This window comes from Balaenoptera borealis, assembly GCF_965194805.1.
Source record: "Balaenoptera borealis genome assembly, chromosome: 13".
NCBI classification, from domain to species: domain Eukaryota; kingdom Metazoa; phylum Chordata; class Mammalia; order Artiodactyla; family Balaenopteridae; genus Balaenoptera; species Balaenoptera borealis.
The window spans coordinates 36,729,418-36,738,968 of NC_138870.1; the positions used below are offsets into that span (position 1 = coordinate 36,729,418).

A 9,551-nucleotide genomic window follows, 5' to 3' on the forward strand; every position below is an offset into this window, starting at 1 on the left:
AAATGGTACCCAAAAGGACACACTGGAAGCCACAGGTACACACTAGACCTCACATCTGTCTCCCACTGTCTCCAAACTTAAGATGCAGGTGACCCGAAGAAGGGGCTCATCCCCTTCTCCACAGAGCTGCACACCTGCCTGGCCCAGGACTCTATGAAGCTGAAGGAAGACATGCGGGGAGCCGGAGGGGCTGCAGACCAGCTGTGACCCCCACACCAACACACTGGGCCAGCAGATCAGCAACAATGCACACCTGGCACCCTCCACTGACCCTTCAGAGCAGTCACTGCCGCTTCACGTGTGCCTTTCAAATCACACACGAATTTCTCCTTGGTCAATTCTAACCTCAAAACATGCAGAAAAGGGAATTCTAGGAAATGTTATTTTAGATCAGCTGAGTTGACACAATGTAAAGTCACCGCACTAAGCAATGCTAACATGTCCTGCGAATTTGTGTTTGCCCCTCACACAGGACCTCCCATGCTCCAGAGTTTTGCAGGTCACCTCCTTTTGCCTCCCAAGTACTCTGCCAGGTTGTACTCATATCATCCTGTTCCCACTCCATGGTAGGCACAGCTAAGTCTCTGCTGAAATTATTGATACCCTGGAGTAATGGAAGTATGGATCCAGCACTAGAGGTGGCCAAGGCCAACACACCTCCTTTTACTTCCACCCACCAATTGGAAACTCTAGATGTCAATGTCACCTTCAGTACCTAGATTAACCACCCACAGTACTAGACAAAGGAGGAAGAGTTCAAATTCCTATCTCCACATAGCTCCACACCCAGCTTCTGTTTCTGCCCCTGCTTCTGCCTTCCCCTCCTCAAAGCCCCGATGGGAACATGACAGTGGAAACACACAGTTCTTCAGGCAGAAAACCCCCTCCTGCACTCGCCAAGTGTGCTTGGGCCCCATGGCCCAGAGGAGGAAATAACAGTGGGCAATCCAGCAGGGTTCCCAAAGGCAGCTAAATTAGTCTTAAATAACACCCTGCGTAGGATACCAAAGTGAAGTCACGTTAGTGTCATGCGATGTGTAGCCTGGTTATTTTGGTAGCTTTTCCTACAGTAAGATGAAGAAATCAGGTCTGCACTTTTCTGCTACAGTCTAGTCTCATGACCTTGTAACGGCAGTGTCTAAGCAAAAAGAGAATTCTCTCTCTCTCTCTCTCTCTCAATCTCTTTTTCTCTCTCTGACACACACACGCACACACACACACACACACACACACACACACCCCTCTCAAGAATAATCAATAGTTTTAGACATTTGGCATCTTAAAAGCAGACTTGGTGGGATGGAGGAGAGATTCTGTCTTCAGTGTGGAATGGTCCTGCTAAAAATTACCAAGTATTTAGTACTAAATAGAAGCTCTAACATCTCAGCGGAAGCATTTGCTTTCAAGTTCATGGTTGCTTCACTGTTTCCTCCAGGGACATTAGGTGGTATTTGTCTTACACTTGTGCAACTTAAGCTTTGTTTCTGGTGATTCCCATAACCTCCACCACCAAATCGAAGTCTCTTCCACTGGTGACTTGCAGCTCCACCTCTAGATGGAGAAAATTGTAAGCAACTTTTAAAGGATTCTTCCCTAGTTAAAAAAAATTGAAAAGTTCAGACATTCCATTGCCTATTCAATGCACCTCCTGACGGAGGTTATCTCTGAGCCTCGGTTTGTGAAATGGGGCTAATACCTTTCTTGAAGGGGAGTTACAAGAAAGCAATGATGCGAATTCCCTGGCCGCCCAGTGGTTAGGAGTTTGTGCTTCCACTGCCACGGCCCGGGTTCCATCCCTGGTCGGGGAACTAAGATCCCACAAGCTGCTTGGCGTGGCCAAAAAAAAAAAAAAGAAAGAAAGAAATGAGATTTAGTATAATATTCTCTTGACACAAACTTTGTATATATTAAGTACTCAATAAAGAAAGCTATTCAATTCACAGGCATGTATGTGTACAAACATATATGTATGTATATGAATATATATCCTTATATATCATGTTACATATATCAGGAAAAAAATAATTACTGTTTCCATATTGAGCACATATGCGAAAAGGAAAGAAATTCATCTATACAGGGAGTGGGAAATGGAGTAGAAAAGACAGAGAGGTATTGAGTGAGGAAAAGTTCAATGAAATAAGACAAACAGACACTCTATAAATTAACTGTAGCAAAATCCCATTTGTATTCCAATTTTGGATCTACCAACAGATATCCTTGAATAGTCTATATTATTTCAAATAAACTGAAATCAACTGCCCTTGAACTTTATTCCTACTGTAAAAAAATACACTAAAATTTTGAGGCTAGTGAGTTCTAACAATTTTCCAAGGTTTCTCATAAGAACATATGGTTGTGTGCTGTCTAATTTTTCACCTTATTTTAAGCTGCTAAATCATAGCATGTGTTTATTATGCTTAAATGTGCAAAGTTGAAACAATGTTAATTTTTTTCCTGGCCTTTCATATGCCTCAAATATTTTTATTGTTTTCCTAAATACAACTACTTAAGTCATATGGGGGCAATCTCTGTATTCACCACGTTTTTCACATTTAGCAAATTAATACAAATTATAAACCATTTGTTTCATGTCACTAATGAATTCCTTCATGTGCCATGACTCACTGAACAATTATTGAGATCCTACTGGGTGCCAGGTATTGTTCTAGACCCTGGAGAAACAGAAACAAGTCTCAGTTTCTGATTCAAACAGATTTATTGAATCTGTTACTGGTGTAGACAAACATTGTTTCAATCACTGCACAATGTGATCAGAGGTAAATACAAAATACTATGTGGTAAGGAAGGAAGTTACAAATATTCTATGGGGAACAGAGAGAAGTTAGAAAATAATGGTATGATAGAGGTGATACTTTAACTGGTTTTTTTTTTTTTTAATATAGCTACTCCAGCTTTCTTTTTATTAGTTTAGCATGGTATACCTTCCTCCAACCCTTTACTTTTTTAAAAAAAATTTATTTATTCATGTATTTATTTTTGGCTGCATTGGGTCTTCATTGCTGCGCGCAGGCTTTCTCTAGTTGCGGTGAACAGGGACTACTCTTCATTGCGGTGCGCGGGCTTCTCACTGCGGTGGCTTCTCTTGTTGCGGAGCACGGGCTCTAGGCGCACAGGCTTCAGTAGTTGTGGCTCGTGGGCTCTAGAGCATAGGCTCAGTAGTTGTGACTCTTGAGTTTAGTTGCTCCGCGGCATGTGGGATCTTCCCGGACCAAGGATCGAACCCGTGTCCGCTGAATTGGCTGGCAGATTCTTAACTACTGCGCCACCAGGGAAGTCCCTTAACTGGGTATTCAAAAGAGGGGCACACATGGAAATAGTAGAAGAAGGTTTTAAGCAGAGAAAACGCATGAGCAGTGTCAGGGTGAGTGGAAAGATCGTGAGTCCTGCTGGGTTAAGGCAAACGAGGTCCCAGGGGAGAGAACGAGGAGCAGAGGGAAACCAACCCAGCAGGTACATTTGGAAAGGCATTTGGAAGAATTTGCACTTTGCCCTGTCAGTACAGGACCCTTCAAGGATTTACTTTCAAAATACTGACTTAGTTCAAACATTCAAAAAGTGAAAATCAAAGAAAATGATATAGAGCTGATATTTTCCTTGGTATTTCTTATTGAATTTTAACCTGTACACTACAATATTATACTAGGTTTCCAACCAATTTGAAACATATTACAAAGGTCTGCTAATGAACTGTATGACAAAGGTTCAAAGTCAAGAAATTTTAACTGATAGGAGTCTGGGAGTAAGCTCAGAATAGGATACTACTTCCATGTGAAAGTTCTCTCCATTGTTACACTGTGGAAAGACTTAGTCGTTACACTGTGGAAAGTTTTCGAAGTGAAATATTCTTCTACCTCATGTAATATTCAGGAGTCTTTTCCTTCCAGCTTACCTATCATCAGTGACTGTAAGCTATCTGTAAAGCTATATTTATAATGATCCATTCCTGTAAAAAATGTAAATTAATATATCAAAAAGTATAAGAGCAATATATTTCTTTTGGGGTGGTGAGGTGTCTGCATAGGAAAGATAGAAGAAATAACAGACTCAGGATTTCAAAGAGGCCAGGGACTGATTTATCAAAAGACATTGGAAGCAGAGTTGTATGTGGACATTTATATTGTGATACAAAGTCTTTGAATAAAAGACAAATAATTCCAAGCAACGTTCAAAACAACGCCAGAAGCTAACACTCTCTAAAAAGAAGCAAGAAGCAGAATTTCTAAGAGTTAAAATAAGAATGATCCTTCATTAATTTTAATTTTATAGAAAAAGTCATATCTATTTCAACTTATAACCACTCACATCCACTAGCTCTTATTAATTGACATAGATACGTTGTACATAGTTGTTATTAGACTATACATGCAAAGTTGTATTTTTATTTACCTATTCTTCATATACTTCTATTCATACACGGTCATTTCTAATTACTATAATGTATTCTAATTAGGATCTCTACTTGAATCAATTGGAGAAGGAATTTCTACCATTTCCATATAAAAAATCACCACCATTAATAATCAAGTTGAATTGCATTTCAAAGTATACTAGACCAGGAATTAAGAGACCATATTTTAGTCCCAGGTGTACTATTAATAATCCCAAGTAGCTTGCTGCAAACTACTTTTTCTCCTTCAAACTCCATTTTTCCAATTATAAAATAAAATGTTTAGAAGGAAGATCTAGGTATCTTCCAGGCCCCAGATGCAGATCCTGATACATAGTATTCATTCATTCATTTATTCACTTATTTATCCGTTCAACTGATATTTACTGGGTATCTTGTCTGTGTCAAGTGTTGGAGATACAGCACCTGGGATTCAACAATGGAAAGACCATCAGAAGCCCCTACTCTCCTGGAATTTACATAGTCATGATGGGAGACAAATAATAAATCAACAAGTAAATGCAGTAATTTCAGATAGCTATAAACGCCGGTAATATGATTAAGAATGTCTGATGAGGAGCAAGGATTTGGTTTGGATACATGTGTACAGATTGATGTACAATGCATAATATACTTTGACCCACAGTGCTTCATATTTGAGTAACGTTTAATTGCAACTTTTCTTGCAATTAGATTTTTGTACCCACTGGTATAAATAGCAAAAATAGCTTATAGACATCTTATATATTGCTCTTTATAGATTAGCTGCCCAATTTAGGCAAAATCCCTTTTAAAGTATAATTATAATCTGGAGCATATAGACAGAATATTAACAGAGAAGTAAAAAGATATTAAAGTGAAAAGGATATGAGAAGAGGGTCATTCAGTTGTTCATTGATGGGGCACCATGATATATCAGAAGGTGGTTAATACTTGCCATGTCCAGAAAGGAAGCACAAAGGTAGAATCAAGAAGACCAGCCTTACTGATATGATTTTGCATGGATTATGCACACTTATGTTTCAATTTTTTCTTTTATTAAATGATGAAAATATTTGTCCCTCTCTATTTTCCATTGAAGACATAAAGATAAATTTATAATTTCCCTAAATTTGAGATGCTATTTGCTACCATGTGCATACTGAGTTTGCAAAAGGCATATTCATCACTAAAGCAATCTGCATGTGCAGTAACAGTCAAGTAGAGCTTTGTTAGGATGGGTTTTGAAAGTATGCATTAAGTCACTATAAAGTGATTGCCATTTTTAAAATAAAAATCAAGTCTATGTTTTAGATCATACAGAAATCCCTAAAGTGGTTTTCCTCTTAGCTGATTTGGTGAACAAGTTCTGTATCTAACAAACATCTCACCTATAAACGACTTCAAATAGTACTGTGCAAAATGGAACAGAAATGCAAGATAAGGGACAAATAGCTCAAACTGTGGTGATGAAGGATGTCTATTTCATTGACATACTTGTTCACATAGGAGATTTGGAAAATAATGTTAAATATGCCTCATTCTCCCAGAATTCCACAGAGGAGTGGATGAGGATCTTCCCTTTACATGGACAACACATCAAATGTAAAAAACTTTTTTTTAACAGGCCAAATTGTACCTCCCCTAAAACAAAGATGGGTTGGATCCAGAACACTAATCACACCAGCTTCTAAGCAGAACAGCTGCTGCCACCTCAAGATGCTCTGGGCAGTGTAATAAGATGAGTGGAATAAGTAGGCCTTTGCCAAAGAACCTGTAACAATGTAACTGCAAGAAAAAAAATAATAATAATCCATCCAATTTCCAAAAGTGACAAAATACTCTGAGAAAGTACCTTAAAGTCAGAGTTAAAGATGCTACCACTACTTATTTAGAGCTAAAATTTCTCTTCCACAATATGGAAATAAAGTATACACAATTAAACCATTTTAGATAAGATTTATTTACTTATACAGAAAGTTTTCATCTCAAGATAATATACATTTTTCAATCTGTTTAAAAAACAGTAAATAATGACCCACTGTACACTGAGGAAACTACTAAACAATCTTTAAAACAATTATTTGGTAATTATAAATGCTCTGGAAATAAAAGAAAATTTCTTTTAAGATAAAAGCTTCTAGTGATACTAGGTATCCTGAGAAATAACAGGAAAACTTATTCCAACTTAAAAAAATATATATGATGCCCAGAAGTGCCACACTGGCTATGTCATTAGAAACACAGGGCATTGTTCTGGGTGCCATTGTCCACATGGCCCCATGACAGGCGCAGTACAATTGTGTCCTGACCCCCAAGCTTTAAAACAGGACATTCGTGAGCAAGTGTTTCTCTTTCTTATCTTTCAGTCCTTTGCTCTTTGCTCGAGGTACACAGGCACAGCTGTCACAGCATAAACAAAGTTGTGGACGGGGGAAATGGTCTGGATAACATCAAACTGGCTGTGCTACGACCAAAGACTGGGAAGAGCTGTCCAGTCACAGACATTTTGTGACGTGACTATGATCTTTTCCCGCTTGGATCCAGAATCAATTTGCATCTTGTTTTTTAGATTAAATATGGAACATGAATTTACTCAGTGGAACTCTTTGCTTCTGCTTCCAATTTGAGAGAATGCACTTTGCTCTAGTGGCCCTGGGATCCTCCAAATTGATGTGAATGGCTGCAATTCTGTGCATGGCAGTGATCCTCAGTATGTGGCAGTAAGGGGCTAGAAGTGTATTCTTCCCCAATTGTGGATGTAAAATAAATAAAGAAAATGTCTTTTTAATCTTAAGATAATATCCTGTTTCACTGGCACACCTCCATGGCAATAGCAGAGACCAGCCTTCTAACACTGCATTAAATCTACGGAGCAAACATAACACATAAAAATTTTTTAAATATGAGAAAAATAAAATGTGTTTTAACTCTCAAGGTATAACCAAATAATACTTGATGGTTGACACAGTGCACCTTTACTTACTCCTATTTCTTTTAATTTACTTTCACTGTCTTTTCCCCCTTCTCCATTGTCTTCTTTTAAAGTATTCAAACTGCCCACATGGATTTAATAGTAGCTCAGTTTATATCAGTCATTAATGCTTCCTTAAAAACAGCATAGCTCATAGGAATCCTCATTACTTTTAACTTTATTGCTGTTGGTCAATCAACATCTTATAAATGCTACATGTCCTTGAAATATTTTTGTTAAGTTTTTGAAGATACAGAAGCACCAATGAAGAATGAAAGAAAGAAGAATAAACCCATGTGCTTGGGCGAAGAATGTCAGGTATGTCGAGGTCCATAATCAGCTTACCTGATTGCTGTTTTGACACCTACTGCAGAGACATTGTGAAAGCTGACAAGATAACAGCCCACACATGTATGTCACCAGTCTGGGGTGGGAAGCAAATCAGATGCACCCTGTCTAGCCCTTAGAGCTTTGATTTTGTTGTTTGTGACGACATTGCTGCATATACTTACAGGAATGGAGTCATTTGGTACTTATTGAAATATATATTAGTTTTAAAAGGATCTAAGTATGGGGGAGCAAGCAGTGTGAATGTACAATATAGTTACTATTTTGTGATTCAACAGGTAAAAATTTGTCACCATAGAAATCAAATGTGCGTTCTTCTCCGAGGATCCCATTAATGTAGGTATTCTCAAGATTTCAGCCTTCAATCCTCATTAATTCTCGACCTCACACTCTCCAGAGGGAGTAGCTTCTGTTCTCATGGCTTCAGTTGCGTCACTAAACTGAATCTTCTCTTCAACCCAGTCCTCTCACTTGGGCTCCAGACCCATATATGCAACTACTTGCCAAATCTCCCACATCTGTCCTACTTCTCATCTCCAAATCTGAATGAGTCCTTCCCTGTGTGCTTCTTTATTCAGTGTACTCTGTCCAGTGAATGTCATCACCGTTCATCCAGTTATCAAGAGCAAAACTGAAGATCCTGACCCCCTCGTCCTCCTTTACCACACCCCCGATACCATCAATCCCGGTATTTTTCCTATTTCTTTAATATTGTATGGATGTTCACTAAACCTATTGTGGTAATCCTTTCATAACGTATGTAAGTCAAATCACTATGTTATACACCTTAAACTTATACAGTGCTGTATGTCAATTATATCTCAATAAAATAGACATGTATATAAAAAATATAGAAAAAACAAAATCAGCATACCCTATTATTCTATTCTTATACAGTGATTCCAGAATCTATCACTCTATTCACCATGGGTGACAACATTGTACCTATACACACATAAGGGTGAAGTTTCAAAGACACTAAATTGGAAAAATTTGATTTGTTACAATTACAAGTAAATAAATAAATAAAAGGAATCTATGCCTGCCATTCCACCTATGCTAAAGTGGTGGGGGAATGAGGAACCCTAAGCCCATTTACGACCAGAAGACACTGATGGACCAGATAAGGGCAACTTCTAGCAGTGGTTAAAACTCATGAGTTCTCTATTCACTCTATATGGCTATTATTATCTTAGAAAAACCCTTATTCCAATCCCTTTATTCTTATGGACTCAAGAGAGTCTCCTTTAATAATCTAATGAAAATGTGTTTCACTTCTGAGCTCCTTTATTAGTTTGGACAAATCTTATCTGGCTCTATCTGCCCATAGAACTTGTCATCTTGGCCATACCCAGGTTAGGGTATGTAACAATTAATGGTAACAATTAATGGCATTTAGACTTTTTTCCCATCAGTTTTTTCATTCTTCTTATCTTTCTTTCCTTCCTTCCTTCCTTCCTCCTAATTACTTCTGAACCATTAATACAGTATCTCTTTGTTTAGAACAATTGTGAAATCTACACACTTAGGAAGTATAACATCAGAAATTCCCTTGTACATTCTTCGGGATTGGTGACCAGTGTCCTAAGAAAGGGTGACTGTAATTTTCCTTGTATCTGATGAGATGAGTTGGGATTAATGAATGTCAAAGGGTAAGGATCAAGGGATAGAATATCCATTTTGCCAAAATCACTGTAGGAGTTTTCAATAGGGCAAATCTTTGTGTTGGAACCAACGTCCATTCATAAGAAACAGTAGACATTCTTTTTTTGATGATCTAATGGTGGAAATTCCCTGCATACTGGCCAGCAGTGAAGAAATGTTGCTTCAAGCAGAATT

The 9,551-nt window shown here is 38.1% G+C and overlaps 1 protein-coding gene across 1 annotated transcript in view; it reads right to left on the reverse strand.

The window, feature by feature from the left end:
• ADAMTS20 (ADAM metallopeptidase with thrombospondin type 1 motif 20) overlaps window positions 1-9,088 on the reverse strand; it is a 232,748-nt gene extending 223,660 nt beyond the window's left edge. Inside the window, exon 1 of the mRNA XM_082349310.1 lies at window positions 1,292-9,088. The gene's annotated coding sequence lies outside the window, so the exon portion shown is untranslated. The remainder of the gene's footprint in view (window positions 1-1,291) is intronic.
• Window positions 9,089-9,551: the final 463 nt, after the last annotated feature.